At 40.0% G+C, this 13,444-nt stretch overlaps 1 protein-coding gene across 1 annotated transcript in view; it reads left to right on the forward strand.

The window, feature by feature from the left end:
* The window catches only part of bach2b (BACH transcriptional regulator 2b), a 135,668-nt gene that overhangs the window by 29,030 nt on the left and 93,194 nt on the right, over positions 1-13,444 (forward strand). The window lies entirely within an intron of this gene.

The raw sequence follows: 13,444 nt of genomic DNA on the forward strand, positions 1-13,444 counted from the left end.
TATCAACAATGAAACCTTAAGGCCTCAGAACTCTGACTAAATCTATTTTACACATAGTAAATCAAATTGAAATAAGAGTTTTATGAACTAGAGGCGCATGTAGTGAGTGAGTTCAATTTAGACTTTTCATCAGAGAAATTAAATGATACGTACTGCAGAGCCAAATAACCACTTGCTCTTTTTCCTGATGTGGCAAAATCCCAAATAAGATGAAGACTTCATTTGGAGCAGATGTGCTGAGACTCAGATTTCACTGAAAAGCTGCTGCTGAATCAGAATGCTTCTTGAATTGTCAAAGCAGTGCACGTATGTCATTAACTCAGCTCTGCTGCTGCCTGTGGACTGCTCTGAATGGGACAGGGATTTTTTCCTCTTTCACAGCAAAATTACCTTTCTGCCCTTCACACACCTCTCCCTGGGGTATTTTGTCGGTTCATGAAACTGAAATGCTCAGCAATCTTGTAGCCTATCACTAGGGATCGCTCAAAGGCATTAATGTAGTAGCACTTTTCCTTTTTAAATGCAAAAGCTGTGCCGATTCCTCTGTGAGGGTATGGCAGTATGGCACAGTTTTATTGTGCTGGAAAACAGGATCCTAAAGATCTGCTAACCCATCTGGCCAAGGTGATTAGCAAAAGCCGAGGCAGATGGTGCCATGGCCAGATTCTGCATTGCTTTGGGGGTGTATTAATCTGCATATACTACTGACTGCCATATTTGCCTGTGAGAAGTGTTTTTTTGCATGTTAACATGCCTGAACGGAGTGTGAGAGTCAGTTACTTTCAGCAGTGTGTGAGGTTTCTGCTGGAACTGGCTCATTTACTGTGGCTAGCCGTTTGACTGGGACCCTCAGGATGTTTTTGTTAGGGGATAAGGGGGGTGGTATGCAGACCTACCCCTCTTCATCTGCAGAAAACACACTTAGAGAGTGAATGAACCCACCCCCCCCCCCCTTCAGCGCTGGCAGTTGGGTCTGGAAATGTTGACACACCAAGTGGAGAACAGCCCCAGAAACCCAAGGAATCCCCCTGAGAAGACGTAGGGCGGGGGACGGTGGTGGTGGTGGGGGGTGGAGCCTTGGAATGCACTCAGAGGAGTCAGTCACTTATTTACTGGCTGAACTCGGTGAACCCGGTCTGACTCAGCCTCTTCCACCAGGCTGCCCCACTGCTCCCACCCCCCACCCCCCCATCCACTTCCCTCTGTGCTGGTTCCTTCAGCCTACCCAAATGCTCCTCATTTAATTTGCCCTCCCCTTCCATCCCCTTATTGAGTGATATTTCTATGCTGCTTATTGGCTGGCATTTTCACCCATTACCCAAAATAACCCAATCCAGCCCCACCTCCTGCAGACATTCCACAACAAAACAACAACACAAATGTGACAGGGAATGTGACTCAGGGAACAACTTCAAACAGCTACATGACAATGTAAAAAATAAACTATTGTATGAAAACATAGGATTTGATTTTTTGGACAACAAACAATTGGTGAATTAATCAAGCAGTTAATCAGTTGTTGCAGCTTTATTATAGATTCCTCCTTTGTTTCTGTATTCAAAGTGGAGATAGATCATAGAGAATCTAATTATCTTAATAAATGGCACAAAAATGGGAACCAGATGACTCTGAGAGCTCATATTTCATTTGCTCTGGCCGATACCTCTGATGCCCCTCCCGTTAAAACACATTTCCACTGGGCCCATGTCAGGCCAGTTACAGCCATTCATCTGATTGGTTTGATATGATGACTGACAGAGTACTGTAGAACCAAAGAGAAACTGTATTTATGCCGGCTGTCCACTGTTTTTGTCCAGCCAATTTCTCGTCTTTACCGAATTATTTTCAAATTTGACACTCATTTACTTCACCACTAGGAGAGGTGTAGTGTACAGTTTAATGGCTAAATTTTATGAGGTAGGTATTGGTAAGCTATGCCTACTTTTTCGCTTGTTAATATAGTTTAAAGGGCCTGTTTGTATCCAGAGTTCTGCCATTTAACCTTCTTTCAATGTCACTAGTGTCATTTTGTTTTGCCATCTTGATCTGAAATCAGAATTGGCAGAACCTGCTCAGCATTTTCATACCTGCCTCAGCATGATGAGATGCTAATTGTTCAGTTGTACCTCACAGTGCACCTGTGTGGAAGCATCTTCATTTGTTATGATTAATTCAAATTTTTCCTTTAATTTGTCACCTTCCCACATGCAGACAGGAGTGTTTTGAGTGGAGGTGTGATGATTAATGGTTGTGACAGTCTTCTATGACCACTGATCTGATGAGAGAACAATAATCCCTGACTCTGGGAATCCATTTCTGTCTTGTCAGTGTTATTCCCTGCATGTCAATGACTACAGCTAAGTAACATCAGTCAGCTTCATCTGAATGCAGCGCCGGAGACGCTGAGACTGAGACAGCTTCATAACTAATTCATTGTAGTATTGAAAAGGAGAATGGAGAAGAGAAAAATACTGTAGATGTTCTGTGGCCTTTGTCCTCTGTTGAGATGTTGTGAGTGCAGGTGTATTTGGCTGACTTCACCGTGGATGTTGAATGAAGTGTCAGAAGGCAGACGAGGCCAAGCTGTGGTCTCATCAGCATCAGCGCTAATAGTGGATGTGTCGGACGGGCTGCTGTACCTGTTCACTTTATCACCTTCATCTGGTCCTGGGCTGTTCTGGCTCACCTGCTCACATACTATAGCATTACAGGTACTCCGTATCCACCAAACAGATTGTGTTATCTGTCCACTTTGGTGTTTGGTTTTCTTAGCAGGATATTTTTAAAATGTTGCATGAGCCAAGGAATATGGAGTGTTTTCACCCTAAACGGGATCAGCATTAGGATGGGTGGATATTTTTGAGCATTATTACCAGATATTCAAGGTATCTTGACTCAAGGACCTTGACACAATCATCCTCTTATTCCTCCTTTAGGTCTTTAGAGCTTATAAGGTTCATTCATATTCTGTCTAAAATTTACATCACTGGCATAAATATGTATCTGCATGACAGAGTATTACATTAAGGGCATAAAATAGAGGATATTTTATTTTATGATCCAGTATATTCTCTCTGTATTGCATGTGTAAAAGTGTTTTTACCAGATTTTTCACTACTTCCAACTTTATGGATTTTTGTCTTAGAACAGATCTGATATGTAGCACCATCTATCCAGTTACTACTTATCATTGTTACTAGGACTGATTCTGATATAGTTTCAGTAGTTAATTTGTATACGTACATAAGGCACTATATAGCATCAGCTTTTTGTGTCAGTTTGACTTATTTTCAAAAGCTCAACATTAATACGTTGATTTTGAAAATAAAGTTGGAATAGCAATGTGACAATAAAGTCAAAATGTTTAGATTAACCTTGATGCGTCATCTCTATCAATGAATTGAACTTTTCCTCTTCACATATTTTCCTTAATGCATCCTTAACAGTCCATCATTTATCTGTAATTACTGATATTAGACAGTTCATTTGAGATAACTCTTAACTTAATCATGTATATAATTACTTCTTTGTAATTCTGTAATTGATTTTTGACCCCAAACCAAAGCCACTTGTCCAGATTCCACCAGTCTTTGGTTCTTTCCGTAATTGCTGCATTGATTTTTCGACATAAAGTGGTGCAAAGTTTAAATAAACTCACTTGTGGTGTAGCTGGGTTACGTCGATAGTAGAATAGTTACAGATGAAGTCAGGTTAAGGTAGCTGTGGCAATGTATGAGTATGACTGTGAATTTACTTGGAGAGGTGCTATCCTGCAGTAAATCTAAGTCAATGACAAATTGAAAGTATGTGGTGTTTTGTGCTAGGAGTCACCGTTACCGCTTCACCACTGTGTTTCTGATCAGATAAGATGCTATTTCTGGTGGCTTCAACAGATCTGGTCCAGTTTTTTCATATTTGTTTTTCCTTTGACTGACATTTGAAAACTGGGTTTTTGTACATGATGTAGCTCTAGCCTCTGTTCCAACATCACAAAATTTCAACGAATACGTCTTTCCAAGTCAGCCTGCAACTGTGTGTGCCTTTTGTTTTTTGTTCTTTTTCTCTCCACATGGGAGCAGAAAGTAGGTCACGGGCTGACCGAGGTAAAGGCAGTATGAGGCAGCGTTTTCAGCCCGGCCTTGGTCGGACACGTCACATCGGGTCTCAGGGAGCTGGTTGCAGAGTATAGATGTTAAGCACACAAATTCCTATTGGACATCTGTTTCCATTGAGCCTCAAAGTAACCCCCCCCCCCACACACACACACACACACATTACAGCAGGCTTGTTCTGCCTCTCTCATCAAGTGAAAGCCAGGTTTGTCGGTTTAACCAAAAGCATTCGGATGACAAACCTGGCATTGACTCTGTGCCCAGAAAAATGAAATGTTGAGAGATAAAATCAGGAAAGACAGGTTCTCACACAGACACTTGCCGTGTAGACTGCAGACCCTCAGGGCTGTGAATAATTAACCAGGTGTGTATTTGAGGCCACTCAGTCAGCCTGATTCGAATGAAAAACTATCACACTGCCTTGATTTTCTTGGGTGAGTGTGATGTCCAGTTCAAGACTCTGTGAATAGACTGAGTTTGATGTTCAGTGAACCACACTCATTTATTTATTTATTTAGAGTGTATTCACACCTGGAAAGTCCTTTATTTGATACGGATTGAATGCAAAGGTTTTTTTTTGTTTGGGTCGTATCACATTCTCATTGCACTTTTTGTTAGGGGATCAAAATTTGTCAACAGAAGCACTCATGTGACAAGAGAGACAGTCATAGCCTCTCAGCACAGTTGGGTGCTGGCTTAATTGTGATGTGCCACTGGTGGAACCGGGGGGGCATACTTCTCAATTATTTTTTCTTCTGTCATTCCAAAAATGTGGACGTGGGCAGAAAAGCTTCGTTCTCCCCTTTGGTTGTGCCTATGCTGCCTCCTTGCCACAGCTGCAGCCAGTTTTCCGCAAAGCTGTGCCAGTTAAAACCTGCCTTTCAGACATGCCAAACATAGACGCAAAATCAGCGACCGCAATCAGTTTCAGGTTTGATAAATCACATTAAATAAATATTTGCATTTACTCCTCCCAATAATTTTGCATGTGCTGGCAGAAACACCCATATTGCATATTCATCAAAGCAAACATGCTAAATGGGTTGCACGAGCTATTTTGCCCATTTGAGAGGTGCAACTCTCGGTGCGTCCCGTTAGTAGATTAGCTTCAACGTGTTTTTGCGTGTGCAGTCAAGTTAGGGCACATTTTTATGCATGCAAACCTTTAGTAAATCAGGCCCTCAATCTCCTCATTGCTCCATGCCTGTCCATGCCTCATAGCTGCTGCTATTAGCTCTGATTACCTGGCTCCGCTACTACCAGCGGCTCTGGTGGCTCATGGTTTCTTGGTTTGGTTCGGCTCAAGGCAGGTTATATTCATACCAGAAGTGAACCAGCCCAGAGTCCATTTGGAAGCAGTCTCGGTCAGCTTGTTTGATTCGAATCAGAGTTCACATGTTTGTATTCGTACCTAAAAAAAAGGTCTGGACTTTCCGGGGGAACAAACTGTGATCTGTTTTAAAGGGACCAAACAAAGTAGGTGTGAATACACCCTTAGTTACTTTGACTTGCACATGTTCCGCTCAACAGTTATTCAGTGTATACTAAAGTCAAAGGTTCTTAGTTAATATTTAAAATCAGTTTGGTTTGTCTTTAGCGTTGATTACAGCATAGATTTACCTTGACACCATTTCCATAAGCTTATGTGGTGTCACAATATGTATTTGCTCAGTTTTTAGACACATGACATTGTTGAACCTAAGCTTGACCCACTGAACCCCAGATCATGACACTGACCTCACAGGATTGTACTGTAGGCACTAAGCATGATGGGTAATCACTCTAGAACAGGGTCAGTCTAGACTCATCTGACCACATGATGTTTATCCATTAAACACAGTCCAATCTTTATGCTTCTAGCAAATTAATGGATGTTACATAAATGAGAAACCACCAGTTAAAGAACTTGTTACAGCTGAAACATATTCATCACTGCAGTAATTGTCCAATGGAAGGCTCTGCGCTTCATTTTTAGTTCCATTGGCAGGCTGTATACTAACAACTATAGTTATTACAGTAACCTCACCTATATCAGCTATTAATTCCCGCTATGAGTCAACCACCAACAGAAATGTAAGCAGACATTAGGGTTTGTGTTTGCTCTCATTTGTTTTCCAGTAACCAATAAACCACCTGTAAACTTCTCCATGGGTTTCCCTCTGCACACGTATGAACAAGGACACGCAAGGGTGTATTTTTAGCTCAGGGAGATACTGTGACCCGCCAGAAATCAGAGGACCAATTATCCTTCTACTACACCTTGGTTCATGTGAAACCTTAGAAAGGGTGACCCCCCCAGCACCGGTGATGTCACAGTGGCTGAAAGGAAACATGAGTGAGTGACAAAGTCCAGGCAGAGAGCCAGAGTCGAACAGGAAGAGCCAGGGCATAGTGTTCCCATGTCACAGAGATGTCACCCTGCTCCCACCTGCACAGCAGAAACACTGAAAACACTGAAGACACAGGCAGCATCGTATAGCAAACACAGAAAACAGGTTGTCCACACAGAAACACAGTCTGTAAGATCTTACATCTGACACTGGGGCTCGCTCACTTCATACTGGAATAAACCGCCAGTAATAGGCTAATTTATCCTTTTAACATCAAGTCTTTTCATGGAATTGATATTAAACCAACTAAAAAAATGACAGAAAGTTGTCCTTCTAAAATGTCTAAGTCAAATTACATTGGACTTGTGAATTTGCCAGGCATCTCACAAAAATCACGTTGATTATGAATACACTAAGACACTCATTAATACACATTAACATTCCATTGTATTAATATCACATGAATACACTGTGGAACATTCACTTGTGTTACACAATGTTAGTTTTGTGCTTCCAGTGTTTCTAACTCGATGTCAATGCTAGTGATTGTCTCAGTAATATACATTTATGGAAGCAGCCATCATTTACTGGTTTCTATGTAGAAATGGTCAGTTCTTCTCTGCAGCTGCAGCAGTGAACTCTGTCCAGTGTTAGTTAAGAAAAGGAGTCAGCTCATGTAGTTGGACATTACCCTCTAAACACTAACTTTTGACTGCTAAGTCCTCTATATTTTCTTGGGAATAGTGCATTATACAATGTCCACACTTTGGCTACAGTTTTAAGAAATCAATCCAGATTTCTTTGTCTCTTTAATGATATTTGGCTTCTTTCTAATATCTGTGATTTTTCACAACAAAAAGGGAATTTCAAGGAATGACGGGTGACAATGGGAGAGAAAAATGTTTTACAGAAGTAAAAACCTCACACTAAACCAGAGGCAAAAAGTTGCATTAAAAAATCACAATAATATCTACCAGGTTTTAACTAGTTACTCAGTAAACAACAGTTTGCATTATATTCCAACAGAGGAACAACAGTGAGTAATCTGCTGACCTCATTGGAAGATTTTTTGCACAACAAAGTCATTTGGTTTTAACAGGGCTGTTTTTGTGGTGTGTAGGTCCAGTGAGATAGAATATTAACAAAATTATAAAGTTTCCATACAAAGTACCTGTTGTTAAGGACAGAATACGAATAATTAGTTGTCAGAGCTGTCTGAGCTCTGGCTGCAGGGCTGCAATCCTCCACTGTTGATGCGAAACCAATGACCTTTCAGAGTGGATGTTTTTATGCTGTGTAATCCCTGTTGTGCAATGTTTATTTGACTGTAAAACATACAGCATGAAGTTCAGCACTTTACGTAACAGTGTTGAGTCTGGCGAGTTTATTTTTCTGACTTAAACATTTCCTGCAGACATTTTTGAGACTCATGATATAAGAGTTCGTCTGTTTTTTCCATACAAACATGTATTACTTCTTCCTGCTCATAGAAAATCCAGAATATGCAATATTGAACTGCTGTAGTACATCTGAGTTCTCATTTCTCTGTTTTAATTGGTCAGTTTGAAACTTGAAGTGTTTTTCCACTTGTTCAGTTTCTTTTCAAATCACACAAAGAAAATTTAAGCAAACCAAAATGCATCACTGCAAAACTGCAAAAAATGTATTTCCCTCATTGGTCAGAAGTGTGTGGAGTGAGAGAGAGTAAATAAAGTCTGCTTTTATCATGAATGTATTAAGAGAATTGAATAGGGTACTATCATTAGGGGACACTCATGAAAGTTGTCCTCTTTTACACATAGCCGGGTATCTGGCAAAATGGAGATTTTTCTCTGCATTTGTGCCTATCGTTTACACAACAATAATGGGCATGCACACCGAAAAGGATGGTTTGTAAAAACTTTGGCCAAAGTGGAGATTTTGGCAAATCTCCATTTTCGTGTTTGTGCGTAAACAGAGGGAAACAGAGATCTTGGATGGACGTCGCAGTTTTTGAAGGAAATATTCTACTACTTCTCATGTGATGATACAGTATAGAGGAAGAAGATGGAGCTGATAAGGGAAGTTACAAGTATTAAATGGGAAAATGAGGAAGTTTGGTGCTAGCGAATGTTAGCAACTTAGCTAATTAGCTGCAGTTTAGTGGAAGGTAAATAAAGTAATAATTTATGTCCGTGTACAGTGGTCTTCATGAACTAAAGACAAAACATGATTGAAAAACAGACCACAGCTGTTGATGACTACAGAACTATCACAGTTTGACTCAACCGAGTTCAAAGCCTTTGTCACCCGCTCTGGTGCCTCAGAAAAGCAGTTTGTGATGGTAAAAAATGTCATTGATTCATCCATTTACATTGCATTGTATTGGTTGCACATCTCAGATTGGTTTGTACCTGAAACCAGGAAAACACATGATGATTCCGTCACATTTTGTTGTGATTCTTTTCAGGATTCTGATTGGTTAATGGTACTTGATCATCTCACTACACTGCCATCTACAGGCTTGGTATGCTCTTGATGGTGTAGATATACGGGGCCATATAAACGAAGATTTTTCTGAAAACAATCACGTGTACACAAGGTTTTTTTTTCAAACGGAGAGGGGGAAATATCCGTTTTCCAAAATACCCGGCTACATGTAAACATAGCCTTAAGAAACACTTTCCAAATAAATAAACTCTAATGACATCTGATGATGGTGGTGTCTGCAAAAAAAAAGCCAAAAGCTCTGTTTTATATTAGACCATATAAGATGGAAATTTAGTCTGATTAAGACAACTGAAAGCACAAATAGAATCTTCAACAACCCCATATTTGTCAGCATATGTGTCAATGAGCTGCTGCAATGATGCAACAGTGGATTTTCTGGAAATGTTTCTATGCAAGTGAACATAGAGCTGCTGCTACAGTTGGCATCTGCTGCCATATCCCAGAATGCAAGGCTCTGATGTTACTATGGAGGGGTTTGAATTACATCAGGTTGAGGATAGTTCTAATTAGTCAGTGTTAACATGACAGTGGTTTAGAGACTCACCGGTGTCACACCTACACAAAAAAAACAAATGCATCTGTGTTCAAAATGATCATTTCCCAGCTGTATGTATTTAGATCATTTATGAGGATGGGAATGTGTTTCCAGGAGTTGGGAAAGAACTGTAGATGTGACATTACATGTAGATATTGGTGATTCTATTTGATACATTCACTGTAAAATCATTGGTAGATTGATTAGAACAACTGAACAGACTCTGTACCATCATTTATTTATTTTTTTACATTATACTTATGTACTGGCACATCAACAAACCTGAAGGACAGTGATGATTCTCATGATTTACTAAATCACTGGAAATAACTCTCGGATATTGGAGTTAAGGCATAATACCGTATGTTAGGTCTAAGTGTGTTTGTATGTGTAGGTACTTTTACACCCCACCCCCCCATATCCTGCAGTTAAGGAAGTGATGCAGTCATGCAGATTTTATGAATATGTTAAAGGCCTGTACATTTTAGTTTTCCCAAGTGGAAACAATGAATGGTTAGTAGTGCAGCCTACATTTCCACTGATTTTTTTTTTTTTTTTTTTGTTTTCAGAGCTTGAGGTTTACAGTGGGCTGATTCAGATTTTCCACTCATTGTAAAGCTCCTGGCAGCTGATACTTCTTTGTGAGTCATTTTCTAGATTGAAGTGACAGAATCAGACATGTTGTGCACAGTTCAGTCTCATTCTACCATAACATGTGTGTTCCAACTGAGCTGCTCATTGTGAAAATTCACACTTAATGCATTTACACATTCACCTTGAGATACCAGGTTCAAGACCAGACATCACAGCTCTCTACGGGTCCTGATACACTGGAAAAAAGTTAAATCTTACCAAGTGTATTTTGCTCATTTCTAGTCAAAATATCTCATCACACTTAAAATAAGACAATCACCTAAAGCGTAACTTTTCAGTGAGATATAAGAACTTATTTTTAAACAGTAGATCTTGAACATCTTATTTCAAGACATCTTACCGAGATAATTTTCACTTCCTCCATTGGTAGATTTTTTGTTTAATTTAAGCTAATTTAAGATTTTGATATTTGCAGTGTAGACAGACATGGCTGTAATATAGATCATTGTATTTTAGAGTTCAACCACTGCAGTGTGTATCCTTTTGGTTCTGTTGTCACTGAGGAACTGTCAGTTGGATAAATTGGCATATTTCATATTACATTTATCTGATATCTCAACTACAACAGCTTCTACTCAAGAAATACCAAATTAGAAATGGATCAAGTTTGACATCAAATCACACTAACAATGTTAATAAACAGACTATTCAGACAAAGTGTGACATAGGCTGGCCGTTTAGCGGTTGGAGGTCAGTGAAGCGAGGAAGGTGATGAGGCAGAGGCAGGAGATGGCGTGGTCCACAATTTTTAAAATATTTTCAATAATCCTTTTTCCAGACAAAAATGCAGATGCTAACAAAGTGCGAATGCTAAAAGTGCAAATTCCAGAAAAATGCAAGTGCATATGGAGGTTGGAGTAGCAGCATCTTCTCCAGCAGCAGAACCACAACAGATGAGAATGGGCGCCTTTTACACTGTTCTACTAACTGGATAAAACCACTACAACTCCACAAGGAAGCTACCAATCTACATAAATTGTTAAAACTAATCTAAAACCTCCATAACTAAAACCCACAACCTTAACCTAACTAAAACCCAAGCTATATACCTAAGAACTCTAAACCCAGACACCAAAGATAAATAAAAACCCATAACCCAATAAAATACAACTCTCAGTTCCCCCACACATTTCCCTGCCTTGGTCCAGGCCGGAACCTTCTTAAGGGCTGTTGTTCACACAGGGACTCTTTTCGCTGACGGACCTGGACACAAGGACAGGGTAAGTACAAACACTAAACACCATTCACTAAACGCTTTAAAATCCACTAACCCAGACACTAAACAAAGTTAAACTTAAATATTGCACATTTATATTGCACTGCCTCTGTTTGTGACCTAATTCATGTCTCCCCTTTTCTCCAGGGCCAAGCAATCATCAATAAAATACCAGTGCCACTGGATGTAAAACTGAAAAGGAAAGACAATAAAATCAATAAACTACTTTTAAAACAAATCATGTGCAATTATTTTGTGTGTGCAAATATGTTTAATTAAAGTGCTGTGCTGTCAAACTACATGTCCAAGTTACAGTGCTTAAGTGAAAAAAGGTGCCTGTATTCATACTTAACAGTGACAAACAGCTGTTTGTCACACAAAGATAAAGTAAAAATACAAGTTGAGACCAGACCTTCAGAAGGTCCCATGGTGAAATTTGATGTGGAGCACATATACAACATTCTGAATTTGACATGTCATAGTTGCACATAAAGACATGGGATATGCTGGTATAGTTCAGGATTTAGGAACACTGGTACACTCACCTCTGGTAGAGATACCTTATAGAAAAGCTTATATTTCTGGTCAGACAAAGAAATATGAAGAAATACAAGAGAACATGGATGAGGCTGTTTGCACCCACAGACACAGAAAACCACTGATAGTGTTTAACAAATGACATTAAATACATGCAACAAGTGTTGCATTTAGGTTGTGAATGTATCATAGTCGAGCACTAAAACAACTGGGTCAGAAGTAGGAAAACGATTTGGGAAAAGGACCAAGAAAAGAAACAAACAAAAGGAGAAACAGCCTTTTTCTTTGGTTCTCAGGTTGACTTTGCTCTGACCATCTCCAGTGGAGGTGTGTGTGTCCCATTTACCATTGTGACCTAGTTCTTCACCCATCCTCAGATCGTCCCAAATTGCGTTAGGTCAAGGTGAATGTCTCCCATCAATGGGAAGTGTTTTAATGGAAGTATACTTAGCTATATGTAAAAAGGAAGATTAGAAAAACATATGTTTTCATTAGTCATGTCAGCTTTGGAGGAATGTTGTCCTTTTTTGAGTAAGTGTAAAAACCTCAATATTTTGTGTATGTAGACGTCAAAGTCAGTGAAAACAGCTGCTTCATGAAGACGGTTCTGTGTTTCTGTAATGTTTGTTTCTGCTGCAAAACCAATTAAGCTGCGAGTGATGAAAGCCTGTGCTTAGTCTATGATTGTGCAGTTCACAACTGTGGAATCTCAGCTGTATTGATGTAGCTCTGATCGATAAAACATGAACAGAGGGCACGAGGGATTCAGGGAGGAGGCTGGAAGGAAAAAATGGGTTTGTGAGCTTGGATGTGTGTGAGTTCAAGGGATGATACGAGAGAAGAAAGAGAAAGCAGAGCAGGGTTTGTTGTTGCTGAGATCAGACGAATCAATAACAGGAATAATGTGGAGATGAGTAGAATGACATCAATATTAGACCCCCCCACCCCCCACCTGTCCTGTACTAAGTAAAGAATGACCCCCCAGGGAGAAAGCAGCTCATTGAAGATGCTTTATGTGCGTTGTCAAGGCCCCATACAGTCACCTCATCAACGGTGGGGGGTGCAGACCCTTGAGAAAACCTGGTCAATTAGTGGTTAAGTATGACGGCTTCCAACACTGAGTGACAACCCTCCTGCCTCTATTGCTGCCACTCTCATGCTTTCTGTTTTCATTGTGCCATAAATCACCAAGGGTCTGCCAGAGCCGCTCCTGGGGGTAGGGGTGGAAGCTCAGGCTTTTTCTGACGCCAGATGATTTTAGGGCACGTTTCATTTTCCCTGTGGGAATGTACCTGTTGTTGCTAAATGACATAGGCAGAATATTATGCAAAAAAGCATCCCCTGTTCTTCAAAATGAGTTAGTGTCGGCATGACAATGGTGACAGGAGATATCCTTTAACTTTTTGTCGCTTCTGCCCTGAAGTATTCCACATAAACCATTTAGGAATTTAGGGTATTCAGAGTTGTAGTAGATGTATATTCAGGAGATTGAAGGTTTATAGACTGGACTTTTACTGAAAGATGTTACACATATGCCTTAATATTATTCAGGGACAAAACTGAAGACAAG

Source organism: Sphaeramia orbicularis, chromosome 24, assembly GCF_902148855.1.
Source record: "Sphaeramia orbicularis chromosome 24, fSphaOr1.1, whole genome shotgun sequence".
Taxonomy (NCBI): domain Eukaryota; kingdom Metazoa; phylum Chordata; class Actinopteri; order Kurtiformes; family Apogonidae; genus Sphaeramia; species Sphaeramia orbicularis.